Source organism: Mytilus californianus, unplaced genomic scaffold (genome assembly GCF_021869535.1).
Source record: "Mytilus californianus isolate M0D057914Y unplaced genomic scaffold, xbMytCali1.0.p SCAF_1, whole genome shotgun sequence".
Taxonomy (NCBI): domain Eukaryota; kingdom Metazoa; phylum Mollusca; class Bivalvia; order Mytilida; family Mytilidae; genus Mytilus; species Mytilus californianus.
In genome coordinates this window covers 68052330-68069151 of record NW_026262581.1, presented here as the reverse complement: position 1 = coordinate 68069151, position 16822 = coordinate 68052330, and the positions used below count along the sequence as shown (strand labels likewise).

Below are 16822 nucleotides of genomic sequence, written 5' to 3'. Positions count from 1 at the left end.
GTGGATCAGTAGAATAACCTGTCTCATCTAACTATAACGGCAATATATTTGAATGCTTTTAATTCAGCTTTAGATAAATATAACTGTAACCCGTATAAGTTCATAAGTTCGTGTCAATTGCGCACACCTATACTGTATAAGCATTTTTGTTTAAAAAGAGGCGGTAGATACCAAGGGTACATTCAAACCCCGCAAATCGAGAGAAACTGAAAACGCCATGGCAAAATAAAGAAAGGCGACAGAAGGCAAACAAGTTCATAAAACATTACATAGAAAATAAAGACTGAGTAAAACGAAACCCATCAAAAACTGGGAGTGATTTAGCGGTACATTATAAGACAAAGTTCAAAGTCAAAAAAGGTACACAGGTATATAATTCATAGTTTTGTGCACACGGCCCGACTTCTTGTTGGTATTACACATTAGGAGCTATAAAAACCAAACAAAACGACTTATAAAACCAAACTTCAAAGACAATTCTATCCTTAGTTTAAGAATTGTATTATTATCAAAATAAACTGAAAATTTCCGCCAATTTAATATGCCACTGTTATTTTTTTTTTTACAACTTTCTCTTCGATTGCATGCGAACTGCATACAAATTTGCGTTTGATTTTATAACTATAAATGACATTGCTTTTAGTGTGTTTTGCTGTGCGTGTACTGATTTTGTGTCTTTGATGGAAATCCAATTTTCTTTCTCTTCTATTATGACACGTTTTCAAACTCGCAGTATCAATCAACTAACTTAAAATTTAGCGAAATTATGATAAAAAATAACAACAGTAATTTAATTAGATAATTTGGGACGTGGAACATGGTCATATTTCATTACTACAGTGTGTGTAAGAGAATCGATGTGATGGCTATATGTGTTGTCAACTGTACCTGTTCAGTGATAGTCTTCACAATGCATGCCTAAAATTTACCATTATATGCAATCATCTATAAGAAACAGACTCGAAAACGAAAGACAAAAATAAATAAACCCTAAAAAAAAAAAAAAAAAACTGTATCTCAAATTAATTTTCTACAAAAATGCAGTAAATTACAGAAGTAAATGCATTTACTTGATTAAAAATGAATCATTCCAAACAAAGTAAATTTAATGGTGGAACAGAAACATTACTTTAAATATTCTCTTATATAAATAACAAAATAAACTAAATTAATAAACATGAAGTTAAAAGGTCTATAACTTCTTTCTCGCACAAAGTGAAGAGAATTTTCTTCTAGTATTTTATCAGTTTTCTAGAGATTTAATAGGTTTTACGACAACAGACGATCACCAGTGCAACAATATCTACAGATATAAAACATGTCCTTCATTATGACGGATATCGAACAGTTTTTTCACTCTTATTGAATTCAAGAAATAGAAGTCATTTTTACATGTTTTATTGCAGATTTACATTCATCAAGTTTCTTTTGAAGGTTTAAGAAAATACGATATCAACACTGAGGAGTTCCATCGACCATGTATTATACAATCAGCAAGAATAAAGTTTAGAGATTATGCTTTACTGTAACCTTACATTATATTTTATACAGAACGAACTTGTTCATTTCCATGGTGCATGGAAGTGATTGATTTATTATTGCTTGTTTAACGACAGTGGCGAATATTTCATGCATGGAACTAATAACTCGAATGGTTCATTCGTTATATTCTGCTTCTCTACGATGGCTGCTTTCTCGTTTGGGAGAAAATCGGACACCAAGAGGGATTGAATTATCCGAGTTATGAGTTTAAGAAAAAGAATAGCTTTCTGGTCATTCAATAACATATTACAAGTTCGTAAATAATTTGAGTCATACAGAGTATTAAAGCTGTATAGAATGTTTAACCCAAGTCAAGAACATTTTACATTACACATTAATAATTCGAGGCCATAATTAGTTGTCATGTGGTCAATAGCAAACGTAATCCTTCATTTAACTCATCTGTTATCTTTTAAAGTGGTTTGCAATAAAATAAAATCAAACAAATCACAATAGCTTTTATCTTTTAGGCCATCTGCTTCTAAATGACTTGTATTTTGACCGATTTTGTTCAGATAACCCAAATAAGGTTTGACCTCAAAGAAATTACAACAGAAGCTTTTTTGTATGCTTTCAGTGGAAAAAATGCTGTAACTATACAATACTGAAAAAAATCAAAATCTGATGAGTGGAAAACTTACAATTTGAAAGCATTAAAACCTACATATAGTTATTGTGGAAATTTGTCAAACAAAAGCATCCATACGATGCAAAGAAGTCAAAGTAATTATAATGAATTAAATGAACTCAGCAAACGCAAACTATCGGGACTATGATTTAAATCGTTTCTGAGATATTCCCCAGATCAGTGGTCCAACAAATCGTGGTGGTGACCATAATACTTCCGAAAAGAATAACAGACGACGCCAGCTTGTGATGGCGACTGTAAAACTTTCAGAAAGAATCAACTTGATACATGAGCGACGAACCTATGATTGATTTTTGTTTGGTTAACGTTCAGTGGCAATTATTTCCAATATATTCAGGAAGAGTAACTATTTACAATTAATCTGCACAGTCAAAGTCAAACTTTCATACTTTGACAAGGATTTAAGTGCCGATAGGAATAAGACCAAGGTGAAAATATTTCTATAACCGAGTCATCCTTGGGATCAAGTTTGAACGAACATTTTTTTTACTTAATCCTCCAATCAGCCAACAACTGTACAAATAACAGGTACACAAATATGTTTTTGCTTTATATGTAGCAAGTGGTAATGTGAATATTTCTGTTTGAGTAACAGTTCATTTTGGGGTTTACTTCGCAGTCCGCGTTAAAACTATGTCGGTTTCTTTGAAAAATCCGACAACTATTTGGATTTAAAAAACTAAAGCGTCAAGTGCCGGGTGTAAATTGCAGGAACAAAACAATATGTACATTGTCAGAAATATGATATGTATTTGTACTCGCTACAGTATAGGAGAGCTCGGCGAGCCTCGCTTTTCGTCCTCTTTCTAAATCTCGTACAAATAAATTTTATATTTTCCGACAATGTACATATAGTGTATATTTATATGCTCATAATGTGTATTCAGTTCCATGATTATATCCCACTGTAATTACATTACAGTTATGTTTCATTGGAATCTGTCATTTTGATTGGCTGACAACAACATCATATATTCTATTTCCGTATAAAATACAGCTATGACTGCACGTGCTATCCGTGACAATGTTCAAACAATGCATAGAAAAACAAACGAAAAGCTTGATATAATTGTTGCATAAAAATGTAAGTACATAAGAATTGAAAGCTTCTTTTTATAATTTTATGGGTTGTAAAAGTGTTGATCGTGTGCACAGTAAATCTATCTTCCGCGTTTCATACAAAATGTACTTCGGTCAATGCTTTTACAACCCAATAAAAGTATAAAAAGAAGCGTTCAATTTTAAATCAAAGGCCTACTACCGTTAAACTATGAATAAAAGGCTGTTGTATAGACAATACAAATACTTAATATTAATAAATTAGAATCCTTTATGAGGAAAGATAAAATTATCACGGTGTCGTAACGACGGTCGATAATTAAAGCTTATATGATATCCATAGTAATAGACATACAGATGTGATAACAGATTCATTGTAAAGTCCCGAGGGGTTACGTGATGTGGATGACATTTAACATTTGAATTGTCATCTGTGATTATATCTATACATGATAAGTAAATTCCAATGATATCAACTGTCGGAAAACCTAACTTGGTAGAGAACAGAAAAAATCATTTGAAATACTTTGTTGTCGGGTTTTTTTTTGGAGAGGGAGATAAATAAGAAAAATATCAGGACAAACTTATAAACGCGTATGTTGCAGTCTAGTATGTCTAACCATTCAATAGGATTCCTAATAAAACTGACTGCACCACCTCATTTTCTAAACCCTATAAGCACCCATCTTCTTTCTCGTCAATGACAGGTGTTAAGGCATGAATAAAGATAGGCAGGCAGGATTTCACCTACTGTAAATGGAATAGAGCCGTGTTCATTTAAGACACAATACGGTCAACCAATTCATGCTGGCGAAAATGTGGAAAAAATACCTTTAACTTTACAATAAAGAACGCTTGGTTCAATAGCTAAAAATGTTCTGCAAGCTACATGCAGCATCCCGCTATCAAATAATCTAAATCGGAAGTGCAAACTCTCCAGCCATTGGAAGCATTTCTGGTGCACAGGTACTTGGAAACAGTACTATTTATTCTGGCTTCTCCCATTTTTCTCTAAATCCGTTATTTTTTTCTTCTTTTTCTTTTAACTATTTTTTGTGTTTTTATATTTAAACTAACACAAATATACTAGATTAAACATATGTGTACTATTTACTATCAATTTTTAGTTAATATCCACAGTGGTCACTGATAATATAGGGTTATTGCATGAATATTGGGGAATATTGTCCCGAGTAGAATTTTATATTGCACGAGCTTGCGAGTGCAATATATGTTCTACGAGGGACAATATTCCCCAATATTCATGCAATAACCCTTTTATTGTATAGCAATATAATATTTGAAAGTAAAAATTGGTTTAAACTAAGATTTTGTCGTTGATGACGTCATAAGTTTTGAAGATTTATTGCACTAGTGCAATATTAGAATTTATTGCACGCTAACCTTTGGTTACTTTCTGTGGGAAATATTATATTGCTATGCAATAATATATATTGTTAATGTTTGCTCAAATATTGCAGAGTTCTCCCTGATGGGGGCTGAAATCTGAGAATTCTTCTTTAAGAGGTTCCAGTATCATAGACTCACCAAACAAGACCTAACATATTTACGTTTAATCAGATGAAAAGTTATGGTGTATTTTGGAATCTTTTATTTGCGGTAGACAATTGCAATTTGTCGTTTGTTGCTGTGTATCATATTTGTTCGTTCATTATTTTGTACATAAATTAGGCCGTTAGTTTTCTCGTTTGAACTGTTTTACATTTGTCATTTCGGGGCCTTTTATAGCTGACTATGCGGTATGGGTTTTGTTCATTGTTGAAGGACGTACGGTGACCTATAGTTGTTAATTTCTGTGTCATTTGGTCTCTTGTGGAGAGTTGTCTTATTTTTATATAATTGGTTTATTCAAACTAAAAATGTATCTTTTGAGTAGATTTCGTTGCTCCATTAGGTAATTTTGTGTTGCTATGCTACGATTTTCTGTGTTTTTTATGTCCTCCAACCATTTTGTCTTAATTGTGCATATCGTTGGTGTTTGATGCAGTTTAATGGTAGTTGTGTTGTGTTGTGTTGTGTTGTGTTGTGTTGTGTTATTTTTATCTTATTTTTTATATAATTATTTAATATTTTATAATTTATAAGTTTAAATTTGATTTGCAAACGTGATATTTTCAATAACATTGTCTTCAATAATGATAAACATGACAATTAACTGCTTATTATTCAATTATGTTGATAATGGAAATACTTTTGTTCGCTATACGACAACGTTGTCTTAATCTTCATACTCCTTCGGTATGGAAGTGAAAATTAATCAACTATTGAAAACAAAGAAAAAATCAAATAAACGTACATCAGAACATCTGCTTCTTCACATAGCAAAATGTTAAAAAGATTCGCATATTAATCAACAGAAGTAGAAAAAATAAAGTGTACTAATGACTGAAACTGATAAAAAGTTATAATGTAATGAGTAAATATAATACAACAAGTCTTTCTTGTTTCTAAAAGCCACATACTAACAAAAATGATTGTAACAGGATACTGTTACGAAGTCTCCCATTGACATTTAGACCTTTCAGTATGTTCCCATGGTCATTACTGAAGTTATAATCATTTGAAAATTTTAAAAAATTAAATCCCATAGAGTTCTATAGTAAACCCCTTCTATCTTTTTGTCCCTCAAAGTACCCCTTATAAACCCCATTGCACAATCAAAACCCTGATTGCACCACTAGACTAGTTAGTCTAACATATTGTGGAACCCTAAGTTAATCTGACAAGCGGTTTTGGAGAACGGGTGTAGACAAGTTCAAATTTAAAAGCGACTGGTGAAGAAGAAAAAGAAGAGGGAATAATAATAAGAAAAAGAAGAACTGAGCAAAACCAATAAGTCTCCAAACTTTGTCAAAAGATTTCCATCAATCAATCTTTGTGATGATGACGGTATGAGAAATTGTCTGGTGCTCAACATGCTTATACCCGTCATATAGTTTATCACTCCGATGCGTTGACGTTAGATTAGTTGCATGTTTTAAATTACGGCCACGGTAGTTTACCTATGTTCAAGTCTTATAAATCGATAAAGAATTAAGATACAAACCGGTTACGTCGACAGGATAAGCGTCTCCTGCTATGCATGAATCAACGCAATGCGAATCCATACTCAGTCAAAATGTCACAATCGGGAATAGGACAGAATCGGTAACGAATTACAGATCAGACGACTTATTGGGGTCTAAAGATCTAAGATCGCGAAAACATGTCGCTAGTGAGTTGAGACACAGACAGTTCTTGTGTTGTGCTATTACATCACTGTCCCCGGTTAGGTGAGGGTTGGGCGCTCGCAGACATGTTAAAACCCCGCCCCATTCTATGTGTGCCATTCCTAAGTCAGGAGCCTGTTATTCAGTGGTTGTTGTGTGTTGCTTTACATCATATTTGTTTCTCGTTTGTTGTTTTGTTCATAAATCAGGCGGTTGGATTGCTTTTTATAACTCGCTATGGGTATGGATTTTGCTCATTGTTGAAGGTCGTACGGTGACCTGTAGTTGCTAACATCTACGGCATTTGGTCTCTAGTTGATAGTTGTCTCATTTGCAATCATACCACACTTCTTTATTTTACTTCGTATCGGCCAACCAATTCGTGATGGTGACCGTAAAATCTATGGTGTGTCAATTTCAGTCATTCTTCCTCATAACTTGCTTGGAGCAGTTTTTGTGTAAGAAGTATGCCCCTGAAAATGAAATCCATAAAGTGTGCACATACACACGTGTATCGTATTAATTGTATCCTTAATTTAAGTTCACTGGTATAACTTGTATCCTTAATTAAAGTTCACTGGGATATATTAGATGTAAGCTTTCACTGAAATGTGGGTTATTGAGTGAAAGGACATCCTTATTATATCTGATGAAAAATGAAATTAGAAAATTTTGCAAGATGCTTTTTTCTTTTTGTCTTTGAGAAGGCCGTGTGAATTCTGCTTAATATGAGTAAACATACAAGTCAGCCATAGGCGTGCACAATAAGTACCCATTAGAATACCGAATGTCTGTTGGAATATCAAAACGTCAAAGCATTTTGATAATATAAATTTTTCACAAAGCAAGATTTTTCATGACCAAAAAAAACAAGGAAATTGTAATTACCATTACATTTTGTAGTTATAGCTCTATTTAATGAGACGATGTTCACTGAGCATGTTGGATAGTAGTATATATATAGCCGAAAATCTAAAGTTTTGATATACATACTTCGAGATTGTAAAGATTGTGATTGGAGATTTGGAGAAGATCTTTAGAATTTTTAAGAATCCACATGATATCTGATTGACACCACTGATTGAGTATACCGCATCTTGGATACAATGGGTTTCGTGTAAGTATGTGACATGACCATTATTATTGCAATCTTTACTTAGCAGAATTTTTATCAGTATATAACGGAAGTGCTTTGAGCCTCTTGAAATGGTGAATTGAGCTTTGATAATGGTGGAAAACGCAATAATAGGCAAAAAAAACTTAAATCAGTCAAAGTTCGTCTTTTAACTCCTATAAGGACCACAGGTACGAGACGAGATTTACTAATATATGTATATATGCTGAATATATATTGTTTGAGTCTCGTCTTATACCTGTGATAATGACTCTTAGGAGACAATTGATGAATTCAGTCACAATAATATTTTTAGTAGATCTTGTAATGCTTTGAGTTACTGCTATTTACAGTTTCTATCTATCTATAATAGTTTTCAAAATAATAAGCAAAAATACTAAAATTGATCATAAATCGTAATTTTAGGGTAATAACTACTTTAAGGAATCAATTGATAGTTTCAGTTATATAAACAGTTTGTAGAACTAGTATTGCTAATCATTTCTGGTGTTTACAGGTAATGTCAAAAAAAGTATTTTTTTCAAGATAATAGAAAAAATGCTCTGACGTGCAATGGCCTATTTTCGATCGTAATCAGTCCCCAAAACAGACCGTCGGACATCAGAGAAATCTCGTTCTAAATCCATCATGTCAAGAGAGAAACATCACGATTCTTATCGAGTTTAGAAGTCGCTGTAAGACCCAAAATACTTGTACATTGAAACTGCTACCGCACAGCGAGAAACATTACAATTCTTATCGAGTCTAGAAGTCGCTGTAAGTCTCCAAAGACTTGTACATTAAATCTGACAGAGCACAGCGAAAAACATCATGATGCTGATCGAGTCTAGAAGTCGCTGTAAGTCCCCAAGTACTTGTATACATATTGAAACTGATATAGCACAGCGAGAAACATCACGATTCTGATCGAGTCTAGAAGTCGCTGTACGTCCCTAAAGACTAGTACATTGAAACTGCAACCGCACAGTGAGAAACATCACGATTCTTATCGAGTCTAGAAGTCGCTGCAAGTCATAAAAGACTTGCACATTAAAACTGTAACATGAAAAAGCAAAACAGTGAAAACAGTGTTGTTTTCTGAAATGTCTATAATTCAGATTACCAGTCGAGCATTAACTTTTCGAATACTTCCGTCTCGTTTTCCGATCATTTTTAACTGTAAATAACCCGTTTAATTCCACTATAATTAGTTGCATTTTGATTAATTTTATGACTGGAAAGCATTCTAAGGACGCATCGATTTTTGTATTTAGAATTGCTGTAATTTACAGATAAAGTATTTCATGACAGATTCTCGCACAATAAATTATAAGGCAGTTAAGAATACAATGATGTTCGGTACCTATGTCCCTTCCCCCCAAACAAAGAAATAAGATAGAACTCGTGACTGAACAAATTTAGAAAAATCCAATCCGTTATTACGAGATTAAAATGGAATTTTTTATTCATAATTCTTAGTGGATTAGCCTATTAAAACGTTTAAACCCGCTGCATTTGTTTGCACCTGTCCTAAGTCAGGAACCTAATGTTCAGTGGTTGTCGTTTGTTGATGTGGTTCATAAGTGTTTCTCGTTTCTCGTTTTAATATAGATTAGACCGTTGGTTTTCCTGTTTGAATGGTTTTACATTAGTCATTTTTGGGCCCTTTATAGCTTGCTGTTCGGTGTGAGCCAAGGCGGGACGTGTTGAAGGCCGTACTTTGACCTATAATGGTTTACTTTTACAAATTGTGACTTGGATGAAGAGTTGTCTCATTGGCATTCATACCACATCTTCTTATATCTATAGAATGAAAATAATGATTCATAATTCTTAATAGACTAAAATAAAAATGTGTATCATAATTCTTCATAGATTAAAATGAAAACGTTTATTCATTAACGCTAAAAGATTAAAAAAATAATAATAATAGATAAAAATGAAAATAACTTTTTATGGTATATACACTAGATTAAAATAAAAAATGTGTATTCCCTGAAAATAGATTAAAATGAAAACGTTTATATAATTACTTTCGATTAAAATGGAAATATTATTGTTGACAAAAAGAAAGAAAACACCAAGAGGACAATCACAAATCTTAGGTGGAAGGACAGGCAACACTGTGGCAATAAGACGGGACAATCATAAATCTTAAGTGGAAGGACAGGCAGCACTGTGAAAATAAGACGGGACAATCACAAATCTTAGGTGGAAGGACAAACAACACTGTGACAATAAGACGGGACAATCACAAATCTTAGGTGGAAGGACAGGCAACACTGTGGCAATAAGACGAGACAATCATAAATCTTAGGTGGAAGGACAGGCAGCACTGTGACAATAAGACGGGTCAATCACAAATCTTAGGTGGAAGGACAGGCAACAATGTGGCAATAAGGCGGGACAATCACAAATCTTAGGTGGAAGGACAAGCAACAATGTGGCAATAAGACGGGACAATCACAAATCTTAGGTGGAAGGACAGGCAACACCATGGCCATAAGACGGGTCAATCATAAATCTTAGGTGGAAAGACAGGAAGCACCATGGCCATAATACGGGACAATCATAAATCTTTGGAATGACAGGCAACACCGTGGCCATAAAACGGGACAATCACAAATATTAAGTGGAAGGACAGGCAACACCATGGCAAAAAGACGGGACAATAACAAATCTTGGGTGGAAGGACAGGCATAACCATGGCCATAAGACGGGACAAACACAAATCTTAGGTGGAAGGACAGGCAGCATCATGGCCACAAGACGGAACAGTCTCAAATCTTAGATAGAAGGACAGGCAGCACAATGGCCACATGACGGTACAAACACCAATCTTTGGTGGAAGGACAGGCAACACCATGACCACACAAGACGGTAAAAACACAAGACAGGCAACACCATGGCTATAAGACGGTACAAACATAAATCTTAGGTGGAAGGACTCTCGGTGGTGAGTCAAGAATATAAATAAGGAGCTGTGTTGTGATTGCCAATGCACTATCCATGCACCAGAAAGCAAAAGACGAGGATGTAATTATCTATAGGGTAAATGGCCTACGACAATGAGCAACACTCATACTGTAGAGTAAGCTATCAAAGACCCGGCATGACAAAATGTGAAACAATTCAAAAGAGAAAACCACGGCCACATTTATGTTAAACAATAAACGAAACGACAACCACTGAATTACAGGTCCACGAATGTCGGTTGTGATAAAGGTAAATCAAACACCTTTAAATTTTCAAATAAATGCTTTGAAATTGGACCATCTAAAGTTGATTCTTTAAGAGTATTATAAACTAAATCGAAGGCTTAAATCCCTTAGGTATAGTTTCTGTGTTTACTTCAAATTCTGCGTTTAATGTAAACGTTTTAGATGTATTCCGTCTGGAGTTTATTAAATAAAACGATTAATCATCATCGGTTGTATATACTTGAAAACGTAAATTAATATGAAAACTCTTCTTCAAACTCTGTAAATGAACACAAACACCATGAAGTAATATTATCAAACGGCGGATACTGGCATACAGACATCGATATGATAGTAAAGAAATAGTATATCCTTTTGATCATATTTAGAAAAGATAAGGTTGTTCATAGCCAAAATGTTTAGAAAACATTTAATTTCTTATATAGGGCCAATCTTTGAATATGCCAATCTGGTATTCATTGACAGTGTTGAGACAGCAATGATTGTGACTAGAAGTATGCGACTTACATAAATACATTTCTCTGTATGGGGCAAAGTCAGAATCATTTACTATTATGTTTAAACCAAATGACAACCATGTCATTCTTACTTATATCAACAATATTTTACCTAGACGGTTCCATTATATACATGAATACAACACGCGTAATATAAATGCTTTTTGAAGTTTTGTAACAGGTACTACGCGATATTATACTGTAGCTGTAGTGAAATATCCCGGCTAATACTGCAATGCAATTTGATTGGTCACCTTGACAGGGAATGTGAGCCCTTATTCCCTGTGAACAAAAATGAGGATAAAAATGGTAAATAATGTTAAAATCAGAACATTCCAGTATAATATAATTGTTGTTCGGGCTTTACAGGGGATATGGGCTCATATTCCAGGGAATATGATCCCCTGTGAAGATCCCGAATAACATATAATATTTAAACAATTTTCTCCTTTCCCCGGTTAATACGGAAACTCAAAAACTGTTTCGCTACATTCAATTAAGTTAGTTAATCTCTTCTTATTTTCAAAAACTATTCTAAAAGCAAACGCACCATAAGTTTTGTAAAATATTTTGATGGTTCCGAATGGTCAAATATTTCATGCTAAAATAATAATGAACTGCAGTGGCCTTCACAAACGTCTTAATGACAATAACTTGTTAAAATCCTAAATTGTGTTTGTGGAGAAATCGAAACAACTAAACATTATCAATTAAAATGCCAAACGGATTTATCGATTCTCGTCAAGGATGGATATCATAGGGCTTCCAATCAGATTAAAAGGTCGGTCAAAGCAAATTACTTATCACCTTTATTCTTCCCCATGATCTAACTCATTATACTTTACACCATGTATTATTTTTAAAGTTTATTTTCTAACAGTTTATAAATATTCATCTTTACATTTTTTTTCATAAACATATTCGTCTACTTAACATAGATAAACCTAATTTTGTAATTTTCATTTTGACCTAAAAGAAATGGACTATATAAGAATACTGCTCAAGTTTTTCATTTACTTTACACATAGTTAATACTTTTAATTATAAATTGGCAAATTCATCAATAAAATATGTTAACATTGATTAAAATGCAATCATTCTACTTTTTAAACAAAATTGCTGCAAATAAACAGACTCTAAAAAGTTACTTTGAAAAGGTAACAGCAGACTTTGAATTCTTTTAAAAAATGTTACATTGGTTTTAAGCAGAAAAAAAATAAGAAGAAGGCGACTACGACGAAGAAGAACAAGAACATTGCATGGCTTCAGGCATGATATACTAAAACGTAAAGGGGCGCCCATAAAACTGATTTAATCCAATCATATTTTGTGTCTGTACCATGTATTTAAAGGCTATCTGGACCATGTGCTTTTCATTCTTGCTTGTCTTTATTTTTATGTCTATTTTCTCGAAGGAGTTGGTTGTTGGTGGTTGGTCTGTTCCATTGTACCGTTTTAATATTTTTGGGGGTAATTCCTGTTAACCTTTACAGTACTATCTAAAACAGCCAGTTATATTTTCTGTTGCATATTCAGTATACGAGAAAACGTTTCCTTTTATTTACAAAGTACAATTTGCTGTTGAATATTCAGTCTCTGTTAAAATATTTCTTATTATTTGTAGAAATAAGAAGATGTCGGTATGAGTGCCAATGAAACAACTCTTACATGAATCTGCACATTGAGGAAGACGTTAAAGTTAAAAAAAAAATACCGCTTACAAAACACTCGCCGTACCCGATAAATTGTTATACTTGAAATGTCATGAAGTTTGTTACCATGATATATCAATGATTAGGTCAACCTTGAACTTTAACGTCAAGAACAGCGTTATACTAATTATTAGAAATTGATTTATAAGGTTTTCAATTAATATATCAATAAAAAAAGGAATAGGAATGTGGTCGAGTATCCAACATTATGAATTTCTTTTCCAATGGTAAAATTATATAATGATTAATGGTTCGTTTAAAGTGGCAGTCAAGATAAAATGATTCAAGCATAATCGACAAGTTCTGACCATTTTATCTTCTGTGAGTTAAGCATTGTAGATAGCCCAGTCGAGATAGAATGATTTAAGCATACAAGCTCTGACCATTTTAACTTCTGTGAGTTAAACATCGTATAGATAGCCCAGTCGAGATAGAATTATTCAAGCATACAAGTTCTGACCATTTTAACTTCTGTGAGTTAAACATCGTAGATAGCCTGCAACACGTTCCCCTTTCCACCATTTACCCATATTATCTCAAAACACGTGAATTCTAAATAAATTGACCAGCGTCGATATTTTCGGTATTATAATCAGTTATCCAGCAAAGATGGAATCAAATTGAAACGACCAACTACTGAAAGGCAGAATTAGAATTGTGTGCTAGAAACTGGAACGAGATAAAAGTCATTTAAATTGTTTGATGTATATCGATAAACTATTATTCTTGTTAATTTCTGAGCCATAAAAAATGGTCAAAAGTGACTTGCCAATCATTGTGCAATGACCTATCAAAAATGCTTGCTACATAACTGAAACTGGTACCGTGAATTTGGAGATTAAATCTAACGCCTGTTTCATTATAACTCTCTTTATTGAGGTTGACTTAACACGATGACTGACTTATAAAAACATTAACAGCATTAATTCTACATTTTCAATATCAAAATTTTCAACTAATATTGATCTTTTCTAAGAATTCATTTTTTTTTTGCTCTGTTGCTGATAAACTACACATAAATCTGAATTAATGAAAACTGCATATAAAAATCAATGTTTCGCTCTATCAGGAAACACTGTTGAGCAGTGAATTCTCTTCAGACTAACATTCAACCACAGGTGTGCTTTAGTGAATTTAATGCTTCAATAAATTTGATATTAATATTTCAATCGACAAAAAAATGGAAAGTTTGTTATAAATTCTAACGTTATTCTACCGATGGACACGTATTCCATGACCTTTTTGGCGCTATATTAAGTTTATTGAATTTCGGTGTTTTATTACTTGAAGGTTTCCAATACTTCACTTTCAAGCACCACTGAGAAGTAGATTAATATTTAGATGCACATGTGGTGAATCACATAATCTTATATTCTGAATTAATTTAAGCATAATCTGGGAATAGTATACTGTCAATATATTTTGTCCCAGATATAATGCAAAAATAATTTTTTTTCCCGTTTTTTTTTTATGAATTTGAATAAAAGTGAGACGTGGTTTTAAAATAAATGATGAAAAACCGAAATAAAACACCCACACCTTTTCAAAAACATACGTCTGGATGTTGCCATACGATCTTCAACAATGACGGACAAACCATACGACAAAGAGAGACGAAAGATACCAAGGTATACTAGACTAAGCGAAGGGTACAACCGACGACCAATATATGTGCAAGAAAAAGAACCGATTAGTATATAACCTGCAACAGTAACAAAAAACAAAATTCCGCTTAAAACGAACTAATATATAGTGGATAAATGTTACCGTCTAAGATCAATGCTTAGTTATTAATCAGAATGATTAATATGATATGATAGAAAAGCATGTTTAATATACGACAATTTTATTGATCTTGAAATGTATTTTATAATTCATAGCTGAAATCATCCACCCACATTTACCGTGTGTTTTATCGCTGAATACTAATTAATGCTTCAGCTGCCAAATTGGTAAGCATTGTGTTATATTAACAAAAAATTGCAATTTTACCATAGTAAAATTATGAATTGCCAAAGACAAAATATTAATATATCACATGTATTGATGTATGTAAATATGTTTTCTGGTGTGACACCATTAACCATTAGTATTTACTTCGTCCATACTTACAAGTCTGACATTGTCCTATTGAGCCACAATCAATGAACCAGATTAACTTTGTTACATTATGTGCAATAGATATAGTTTCCCTTTTAGCACTATCCATTTTAGACGCGTGTGAGGAAACCTGATTTTTTTAAAATACCGATTCATATTTTGATGAAAAAAGTCTAGGCGGACAGTATCAAAGTATGAGGGGACTAGGTTGTACATTATATCATGGATGTGCCCAAACGTATTGTTTATTTGATTTAAGTAATTTTCCTGTGTCCATTTCATTGGAGATAACTGTGACAACTCCGGTTCTAAATTCTAATTTCGATTTTGTAGAGTCATATTTTTGCAAGGAGGAAAATGTAGAAATGAAAAATAGACACCGTGTCAAAATGTGAGAATATAGAAAAACTGACAATTTTGTTTCATGCTACAATTTTACCATTAACCAGAAGAATGTAGTTTAATCGATATATTATTTACTCAAAAAAAGTGTTATCCAAATTTATTAAAACGTTTAAATTTTTGTTAAACCCAACAAAAACAAAGAATGGTAGCAATCTAGTCGGTATTTCTAATTAAATACGGTATATCTAATTAAATAGAAAGGAGTAACACTTAATAACCTCAACGATCGAGACAGCAAAGTAAGTTTATCTGAAGTCGACATGTAAAGAGGCCACATTACAACCTTCTAGCCGGATCATAATACGGTGTTCCAGTAGGGCGGTGTCTCACAATACGGTCTTCAACAAAGGGCACGTATACAGCATGTGGCAAGGAATTCGTTAATAAGCTCATGGTTAAAATTATTAATTGACATTTGCATTGAAAATATATAATTTAAAATTATTAATTGACATTTGTATTGAATATATATAATCTATTGGCACTTATTAGTTGCTTCATATATTGGGAAAAAAGGCTTTCTGGACAAGTAAATTTGCCATAATTTCTTTCTGTACAATGAAAATCCGCTATACAAGCAAATCTTTACAACTGATTTGAATTAAGCATCTGATAGTTAAAAAAAAGTTTAAGCTAAATGCACACAGACAGTATATATCCGGTAACCATTTTCCCGGCTACTGTAAGACAATATGGAGATAAAGGTTGATTTCCTATTATTATATGGATGTGTTTCTTATATAACTTAGTTATAAAATGGTGCACAAATGTGGCAGTAAACAAAATTCCCATGGAGCAACAACTTAAACATACAGACTTGAAATTTTCAGATTTAATTTGTAGCTGAACGTTTATATTTTACCGTTTTCAAATCATTCCAATTTTCCCATTCGTTCTCCTACCAAATCGCTTTGTAAAAACACAATCGAGTAGAAATGTTACCAAATTTATTATTGAATTTTAATGAGAACTTCTGTTGGCATTCAAATGTGACTCAAAAGTTAGTCCTATAACGTTAAAAGTAGGTCTAGTATTCAGTGTCCAATGACGAACTCAGCACTGAGATTGCGCAGCAATCTTATATCATCCTCTAAACTAAAGTGATTCAATGATTTAGTAAAAATCAACTTTCATTTCTAAAGGATAAATTGTAGGTGCTTTATTTATGGCATAACAATGTAATTGTCTGTGTGTTTGATAGTCAATATACTGTTAATTCAAAGCTTATATTCTTCTGCTATGATTTTAAACGGTGTAAAATGTTCCTCTTCGACAGGTTTAGAATACCTATAC

At 33.0% G+C, this 16822-nt stretch overlaps 1 protein-coding gene across 2 annotated transcripts in view; it reads right to left on the bottom strand.

Moving 5' to 3' along the window:
* LOC127706835 (uncharacterized) overlaps nucleotides 1-16822 on the bottom strand; it is a 50451-nt gene that overhangs the window by 33098 nt on the left and 531 nt on the right. The window lies entirely within an intron of this gene.